At 36.0% G+C, this 8,763-nt stretch overlaps 1 pseudogene across 1 annotated transcript; it reads right to left on the reverse strand.

Moving 5' to 3' along the window:
• Window positions 1-248: 248 nt before the first annotated feature.
• LOC149572167 (ethylene-responsive transcription factor ERF017 pseudogene) lies at window positions 249-1,238 on the reverse strand (annotated as a pseudogene). The gene has a single exon (XR_016358953.1). The product of XR_016358953.1 is annotated as an ethylene-responsive transcription factor ERF017 pseudogene (transcript).
• Window positions 1,239-8,763: the final 7,525 nt, after the last annotated feature.

Consider the following 8,763-nt stretch of genomic DNA (forward strand, 5'->3'; position numbering starts at 1 on the left):
AATCAGGTATAGCCCATTATTAATTTGATTTTTGCTGAAGGTTTTGTAAATAGAATTGTAAGCAAACTGAACTTAATCTATAAAGAAAGAAAATGTTATTAAAGATATTTAAGTTGGAGTAGTATTATGATAGATGCTAGATAGGAGGAATGCTAATTATTACATTTATTCTTATACTAAGTTTGTCTGAAAAACACTTTTCGGAAAATATAGACTCCTGAATGTCAGTGAAAAAGTGCACAGTTAAATTCTGAGGAATAAAGAATTGGAATTTATTAGAAGAGCGGCATAAAACCCCCGCTATTTCGTACGCTAGAATTAACCCTGTCCGTTCAGTTCTAGCTGTTCGGAGGGATATTGAGCACAACACTGTGTAAATATACAAGAGAATCCCAAAATATTTTGACAGAGGCTGCCATTAAAGCTAATCTTGGGCAACCTGAGGTAAGGGAAACCGGATGCACCAGCCTTTCCAAGGCATAGAAAAGGGACTCCCTTTTTTTTCACTCAAGCAAAACAAAATCAAAATCTCGAAATGAAGGGAATTTCTCTAAATTTGATGAAGACTGCCCGCTCTCAACTTCTTCAAGGAGTGAATCCAACAATATCCAATTCTGCTCCTCTACACTCTCTTCGCTTTCTACGCACAACTGCGATTCAGAACCAGAAAATGTGTTGCTGTACTCCACTGGCTGCCGAAATTCTTCTACGGCAAATTTGGCTGCAACAGCTTGAATCTGAGCGGGAGAGAGCGAAGAGGCCGATGGAATTTCCGGCAAAGATTCGGGGAAATTGAAATCTGCATTCGATCCTCTCAGGCAATACACCGCACAGTCGAAAGCTCGGGCTGCCTGCTCCGCCGTATCATAAGATCCCAGCCAAATTCTCGCTCTGGAATTGGGCATTCTTACTTCGGAAACCCATTTCCCCCATTTTCTCATCCTCGCTCCCTTGAATTGAGGTTGCATCTTCTCTATGCTGTTCTGGGGTTTCTGCTTTGCCAAGGATTTAACCATGTTCGATTGCAAGAAAAGCAGGGAATCGAAGGTTGTAATGGTAGAGAAGCCTTGCAATTGTAAAGTAGTGTGGCTACAGGGGCAGTCAGTAGCTGGTGAGATTCGAACTCGTGATGAGCTGAACTTGGATTTGTAGTAATGAATGAGGAAAGGGAAGATGGGATGTATGTAAACTTGCGATGAGCTCAGGTGAGATTTGTTGTAATGAATGAATGTGCAGAATGGGGTATTTATAGACTGAAACCTCATCCGCTGCTACACCACGCACTGTGAGCTGTATAAGGAAACCTCTGCGCGTGGAGAACAAAATATCTCAAATAAAGTTGAGACACGTGGGCATGATTGATAGGCTGAGCTAGTAAAGTAAAATGAGGCGTTTCCACTTGCTAGCGTTTCTATACATAAAATATCTTTTAGTGGGAAATATTATTTTAAGATACTAAATATGAAATTCTAGACGAAATATCTCTGTTGCTTTCAAGAGTTGCGATAAGCAATTTGCCATTTCTTTCCAAAATAAATTTGCCATTTCTTTACAAAATAACATGTTGAAATTTCTACAAAAGTCAGCTCAAATGAGCACAATATAAGACCTTTCAACATGATGGGAAGTTGGACCAAGGTCAGAAATGGATATATTTTAGGCTAAGTAGTTAAATCTTAGAAGGAAGTAGACATGGAGGGGAGGTTAAGATAAGTGATCGTAAGGCAAGGTGGAGGAGGAAGAAGAGGATAAGGAAAGTTAAATTTAACTAGGGAGAATAGTGTAAAAAGAAGGGGAGTTCAAGTTGTACTAATATGTCAAACTTCATTTTTATTTATATTGGTGTTACAATTATTGATGATGATAGCCTCTAAGTTCCTAATGATTGTTTGGCAATGAATGGATGGTAAACCCCCATCTTATAAATTATAGGCTATGACTCTATGGGGTTGGGGTGAGTGGGATGAGACAGGGTGGATGATAGTTTGATTGTTGACTTTTGTTATGTTACAGTCCTTGGAATCGAAGAGGGATGGCATCGAGTCTTCATTTTTCCCTCTACACAAAGGGGCGTGCAGATGGAGAGGGCCTTACTTTTTTTTTTTAAGGCACTCAACCTATTGTTGGGATATCGCCTTCAATTGATTCAAAAATGTCTCCACCATATAGAGGAGGTTGAAGAGATCAGAAATGTAAATAAATGCATAGCCCATGGTTCATTTTTTCTTGAAATTGAAGTTTTATTTAGGTTTTAAATTAGATTTTGTTTTCTTAACACCAAGTTATTAAAATTTTAGTTTAATTTGTGTTTTAAGATAATTTTTGTTTTAATTTTTAGGAAAGAACAATCCTCCTCAACCAAGCCCTCCACCTTCTCTTCATGAAGAAATAGATGAGAAATTTAACGAAAAAAATCAACACCAACCTCCTTCATCAATCTAAAGACCTCTGCCTAGAGCACAAGAAACTTTGATGAACCAAATAGAAAGTGGAAAAACTAAATCACAATCTTACATCAAGAGGTTAAAACAATTGATTAATACAAATATTGGAAGGGCAACACTTGCTAACTCATTAGAATCAATCTTGACCCACATAAGCTTAGTTAGTGGGCAACTTAACTTAAGGTTAAACAAGGGAGATAAGCAAAAAAATTATTATTCAGAATACATAAAAAATGAGGAACTAAAAGATACTTGTAGGAGGTTTTCAATTCATTGGTGTATGCATGAAGAAATTTGAAAAAAGAAAAAGAAAAATTGGGAGAGATTGTGGATGGTTTTTGATACCCCTTCTTGCAACAATCACTAGGTTCCAATATATTTCTTGAGGAAAATATTCTAACTTTCTAGAATCTTAGAGTAGAGGTGGGGGGTCATCATTTGACAAATCGAGGGCAAATCATGACCCTAATGCATTTAGGGTGGCCACTAGGAAGCCACAAATTGAGCATGTTACTCTACACTCTATTGTCAAGTAACATTTGGAGGTTGACACACTAGGCACAATTAGTGATATGACTGAGAATCTCATTCAATGTGTCAATCCTTTTGTGGTGGGTGAACATGATAAACCTTCAAGGGCACATATTTATCAGTCATGTGGAGCTATGCACATTCCATAGTGTTGATGCATAAATAAAAGATGATGGAATGCTGACCGAGGATTTTGTAAATACCACATTGATGGACTGGTAAATACTTGTAAGTTCATTTAATTTGTTTGATTAAATTAATTTATAAATGAATGTATAATTAAATTAGTATCCAATGATTATGATCAAGATTTAGGGTAATAGTGTTGGTGGTAGTGGCAGTGTTTCCCCAACCTCTTTTTACACAACATCATCAAGCCCACATGTATGTATCGAATAATGCATTATAATTTTTATATTTATAAACTATATAATTATATGAATGGTTGTCTCGTAACTCATTGTACATGTGCATTAGTTTACCGATGCACCCTCAACATTCTCTCCGCACAATTTAAGACCTCTTGCAACTTTTACAGACATGTCATTATTTGCACAATCATTTAATTCACTTGATTATATCTAATTAGTAAATGAAACAATAAAATACATTAGTAACAAAATTATAATAAAAAATCAAAATCCAAATTATTCATAACAGTATCAGCATTCCTTTAGTCGCCTTTTCCATGACATCATCAAATCCACAAGTATATGTAATAAATCATTATAATTATTAGAAGTGAGTAGTACATTATTATATGGTTGTCTTATAAATAACCATGCATGTCCTTTAGTTTACTGTTGGATTCTTGATGTTGACAACCCACACTGAACGATATCATGGTACTTTTAGAGAGGTACCATTTCTTGATTTGTGTGGTTGTAAAAAGATGTAGGTTATTTTAAAATGTACATAATACTCTTTCTATTTCTATTCTAGTTATTGACATCATAAACTCCTCATGTTTTTCATGACTCTAGGATCATGGGGTTCTTGCAATTGTAGCTAGTTTTGAAGCATTGACTGAGGTGTGAACGGGATTACTTAATTTTAATTATTATTTTAATGGTTTGTATTTGATTTTTAAATTCTATTTATGCATGTCTTTTAATTAATATTTCGATTGTTGATGTAGGGACTTATACCCTAGATCATCAGCATACTCCTTCAGTGGACAAATATAATGATTATTTGATAGCAGTAAGAAAAAATTCTATTGTATATCATTGTATAATTCTATTTCAATGTCTATTAGTTATTAATGTTTATACTTTTGATTTTATCAATTGGAGCTCCAAAAGATTCTGGATAGAAGGACAAGTGAGCACATTTGGAAGATGCTAGCATCTACAACATCTCCATCCATGTAATGGTCAAAGGAAGCTCAAGAATGATTTTTCTTCCCCTCGTTGAAATGGACTAGATTAGGGACATATATTATGCATTTATATGATTTTTTTGGACACATTCTTTCTATATTGAATATGTGACATGTTTTACATCCATCACTCTTTGAGGAAGCCAATTTGACTATACCAGACATATTACATGTATGACATTAGTAGAAATATATATTTGGTTTCATGCCCTATGAGTATTTATAGTTTATGTTTTAAAGACATGCAAGTTTAGTCTTATGTGTATAGATGTATGTCACTTCATGTTTATGTGGTTGTCTTATACTTTGTAGATTTCACATACCCTTATGTTTATGCTTGCATGTATCTATATATATTGTTTCATGTATATATGCCTTCAATTCATCAAAATGAATCTAAGGCTTCTTCCAACCTTATTAGGGAATCTAACAAGATTAGATTGACTAGATGATCATGATTTGATCAATCATTTGCAATAGAAACACCATTCTATACCAACTCTTCATATTTCAATAAACTAACCCTTTTAGACCAATTGGCCCTATCTACAACCCTTGTCTTAATCCTTAACCTCTAGATGATTTCTATACATCATAAATAACTTTCCCCAACTATCTTTGACCACTTTTGGTCTTTGGGAAACAAGTATTACATATTTTGCATGAAAGTTGCAAAGTTTTAATAGCAATGTTTGTGCAACTTTGACAACTTTTGCATATTCACTTATCTAAATTCCACTCCAACACCTCAAATAAGTTTAAATAGATCATAAAAAACTTTAAACATTAATCCTACCGCATTAACCCATTCGGGGCCTTATAAGCACCTTAAGGGACACACATGTATGGCATAGACTAGAACATTCAAATAAGTTGTAAAGGCTTTAAGAAGTTGATTTTGGTGTTTACTTGCAAAATTAAAGGTAAAATAAGTTTACATGACACGACCTTTTATGCCATAACCACACATCCTCAATTCTAGAAAATAAACATGTATCAATTGTAGGATCAAGGTAGAATAAATTACCTTTGGTTTGTAGTCTTGTTCCAATCAAATTACATTCATCATCAAATATCTTGACCTTCCTTTTCTCAAATTCCAGTTTGTGATCTGAGTTATTCAACTAAACAATACTCAATAGATTATATTTAAGTCCTTGAACCCAATATGCATCATCACATTTTTTCTTATCATTCAACATTAATGATCCTTTACCTTTCACTAAGTATGGAACATCATTGCAAAACTTAACAGTTCCACCATCATCAATTTCTTCAATTTTTTTAAGATTACTTAGGTCACCACTCATATGATGCAAACAACCACTATCAATAATCCATAAGTCATTTTTTATAACATGTGAAATAATGACACTTTCATTCTCATACCTTTCACCATTTGGCTATTCCTTGATTGCAACATAGACCACTTCAACTATTTTCTTGTCATCATCAGAACTTCTCTCAATATGCTCTTCTTTACTAATGTAGCACGACTTCTTGCCTTTGTCTTTGTAATCTATGTTCTTCCTATACTTGTAGTATTTCTTATCATTTCTATTAGATTTGCCTTAGTTAAGACATTTAGCAACAAAGTGACCGACTTCATTACATTTGAAATAGATCAAGGGAAGTTTACCTTTATATTTACCTTTACTTCTTGATAACCTTCTTGCAAGTAATGCTTCAATAACATCCAAATCATCTTTAGTTTTAGACTCACTTTCTTCTCTTTCTTTGTATTGTTGATGGTTAGCAAAGACTTAAAATCATTTCCAATTGTAACCATATTGTTACCATAATTGCTCAACTCAAATGTAGTTAATTGACCAACTAGACCATAAAGTGTCAGATCATTACTAGGCATAGCTCTTACTTTTTGAATAGCATATACAAGCAAAAGAGTTCTCAAGATTTTACATACAATTTCAAAAACCAAGATTTTTCCTCCAACAACTCTTATTGCATTCACAACATCTTTGATTTGGTTCACATATTGTGCAACATCTTCACCTTCTTTTATTCTCATGTCATCATACTTACCTCTCAAGCTTTCAAGTTTATCTCTTCTTACATTTTCATCTCCTCCATGAACAAGCTTTAGTTTATCCCACATTTTCTTTGCATTGGCACTGTTCTTAACATCATCAAATTCAATATCAGTTAGAGAAGATGTAATATAAGTCATCATACTATTATGATTCATCTTCTCATTCATTTCATCCACAATCAGAGGACCAGTAGGTGTGATGTATTCAATATCTAACCAATTTGTGACATCATCTCCAATACCTAAAAGATGTAGTTTCATTTGGTCTTGACATGAAGAAAAGTTTCCCTTGTTCAACTTTGGTGGCTCTCTTTTATGCATCTTGATCATTTGCATAAGTTCCTTTAAACTTCTTCCTTCAAGAACTATGAGCTCTCATACCAAATTGTTAGATAATTGAGAGGGTGCAGGGGGCGGGTGGGGGGCGGGGGGTGAATGAGTTATTTCCAGTTATCGGTTAAGTGCACCAAGTTGTGGTGCCAAAAGGGGGGATAAGTGGACACCTTTTTCCTAAAATAAGCAATTTCTGAACTTCAACAAGAATTTGAAGATAGTTATGATCAAAATTTTAAGATATGACAAAAGTAAAAGTCATAGTCCTTTGAATCTAGTTTCTAAACTACTAATTTTTTTTCAAAATGGTTTAGTTTTAGGTCCTCAAAAAAGGGGGCCACAGAAAGTGGTATTGTTTATTCCAAAAAAACATAACATAGTACAAAGTGTGGCCCCCCTAAAATTTTAACTTTTAAAAAAAAATTCTTTAATCGCTTTGGTCAAAAGTTACTTAACACTATGTAGTTTATCCCAATTTTTTCGGGTAATTTTATTATGTGTATTTTTTTTAAATGAAAATTTTAACTAGACACATCCCAAAAATGTAAAATATTTGTGTGCTCCCCCTAGAAATAATTGAAAACTAATCTAAAATCATTTTTTTTTTTCAAAGTGTGTAGAATAGAGTCTAGTTTCTTAAAAACTAAGTTGTTGCAAAATCCGATGAATGAGCTAAAATCTATAGCCTAATTAGTGCATGGTGGTTTTTAACAAAAAATTAACATACATTCAAAAGAAATTATAGATGAAAGGCTTGAAATAGTTCAAATTAAAAATAAATTATATGGTTATATAGCTAACATAGAGACCTACAATGTCATGTAACCTGGTCTTATCGATGCCCAACCACGAGGAATCTTGAAGGACAACACACACGAAAAATCAATCATTTTTTGTATGTTTGCAGCAAAACACATCTCAGAACTATTTATAAACTCAAAACTTTGGGTTGGATCTCCAAGGAAAAACCAAGCCTTAGGCTTGGTTTTAATGCAAAGCTTTGAATAGTGCGTATGCCCTATAGTGCGTACGCCCTATAGCGCGTGTGCGCTATAGCGCACATGCTTGAGACCTAAATAGTGCATAGAGAAGGAAGAAGAGATGCAAAGCAAGAGCAAGAGAGAGTGAGGGGGATGGCTGTGTGTGTGTGTGTGTGTGTGTGTGTGTGTGTGTGTGTGTGTGAGAGAGAGAGAGAGAGAGAGAGAGAGAGAGAGAGAGAGAGGTAGTAGATGGGAGAGGGGAGAGACTAGGGGATGGGAGAGAGAGGAAGTGAGAAAGAGTAGGGGTGGCAGAGAGAGGAAGTGAGACAGAGTAGGGGTGGCAAAGAGAGTACAGGATGGGAGAGAGAGGAAGTGTGAGAGAGAGTAGGGGTGGCAAAGAGAGAGTACGAGATGGGGGAGAGAGATTGAAAGTAGGGGATGGGAGAGAGAGGAAGTATGAGAGAGAGTAGGGGTGGTAGAGAGAGAGAGAGTGCAAGGTGGGAGAGAGAGATTGAGAGTAGGGGATGGGGGAGAGAGAGAGTAGGCGGTGGGAGATGGAGTGGGAGAGGGAGAGTGAGAGAGAGGAGGATGAGAGTGCATGTGTGTGAAAGAGAGAGAGTAGGGAATGGGAGAGGGGGGAGAGAGAGTAAGGGATGGGAGAGAGAGTAGGCGATGGGAGAGGGAGATAGAGGGGGGATGGAAATCTGTGTGTGTGTGTGTGTGTGTGTGTGAGAGAGAGAGAGAGGAGAGAGAGAGAGAGAGAGAGAGAGAGAGAGAGAGAGAGAGAGAGAGAGAAGGGGATAGGAGAGAGTGTGAAAATGTGAGAGAGAGTAGGGGTAGCAGAGAGAGAGTAGAGAGTGAGAGAGTGAGAGTGAGAGTGAGAGAGAGAGAGTAGGCGGTGGGAGAGTGAGTGGGAGAAGGAGAGTGAGTGAGAGACAAAGTAGGGGCTAGGAGAGGAGAGAGGGGGGATGGGTGTGTGTGTGAAAGAGAGAGAATAGGGAATGGGAGAGGGGAGAGAGATAGAGAGAGAGTAGGGGATGGGAG

This window comes from Cupressus sempervirens, chromosome 2, assembly GCF_028749045.1.
Source record: "Cupressus sempervirens isolate cs-2001-9-10 chromosome 2, ASM2874904v1, whole genome shotgun sequence".
Lineage (NCBI taxonomy): Eukaryota > Viridiplantae > Streptophyta > Pinopsida > Cupressales > Cupressaceae > Cupressus > Cupressus sempervirens.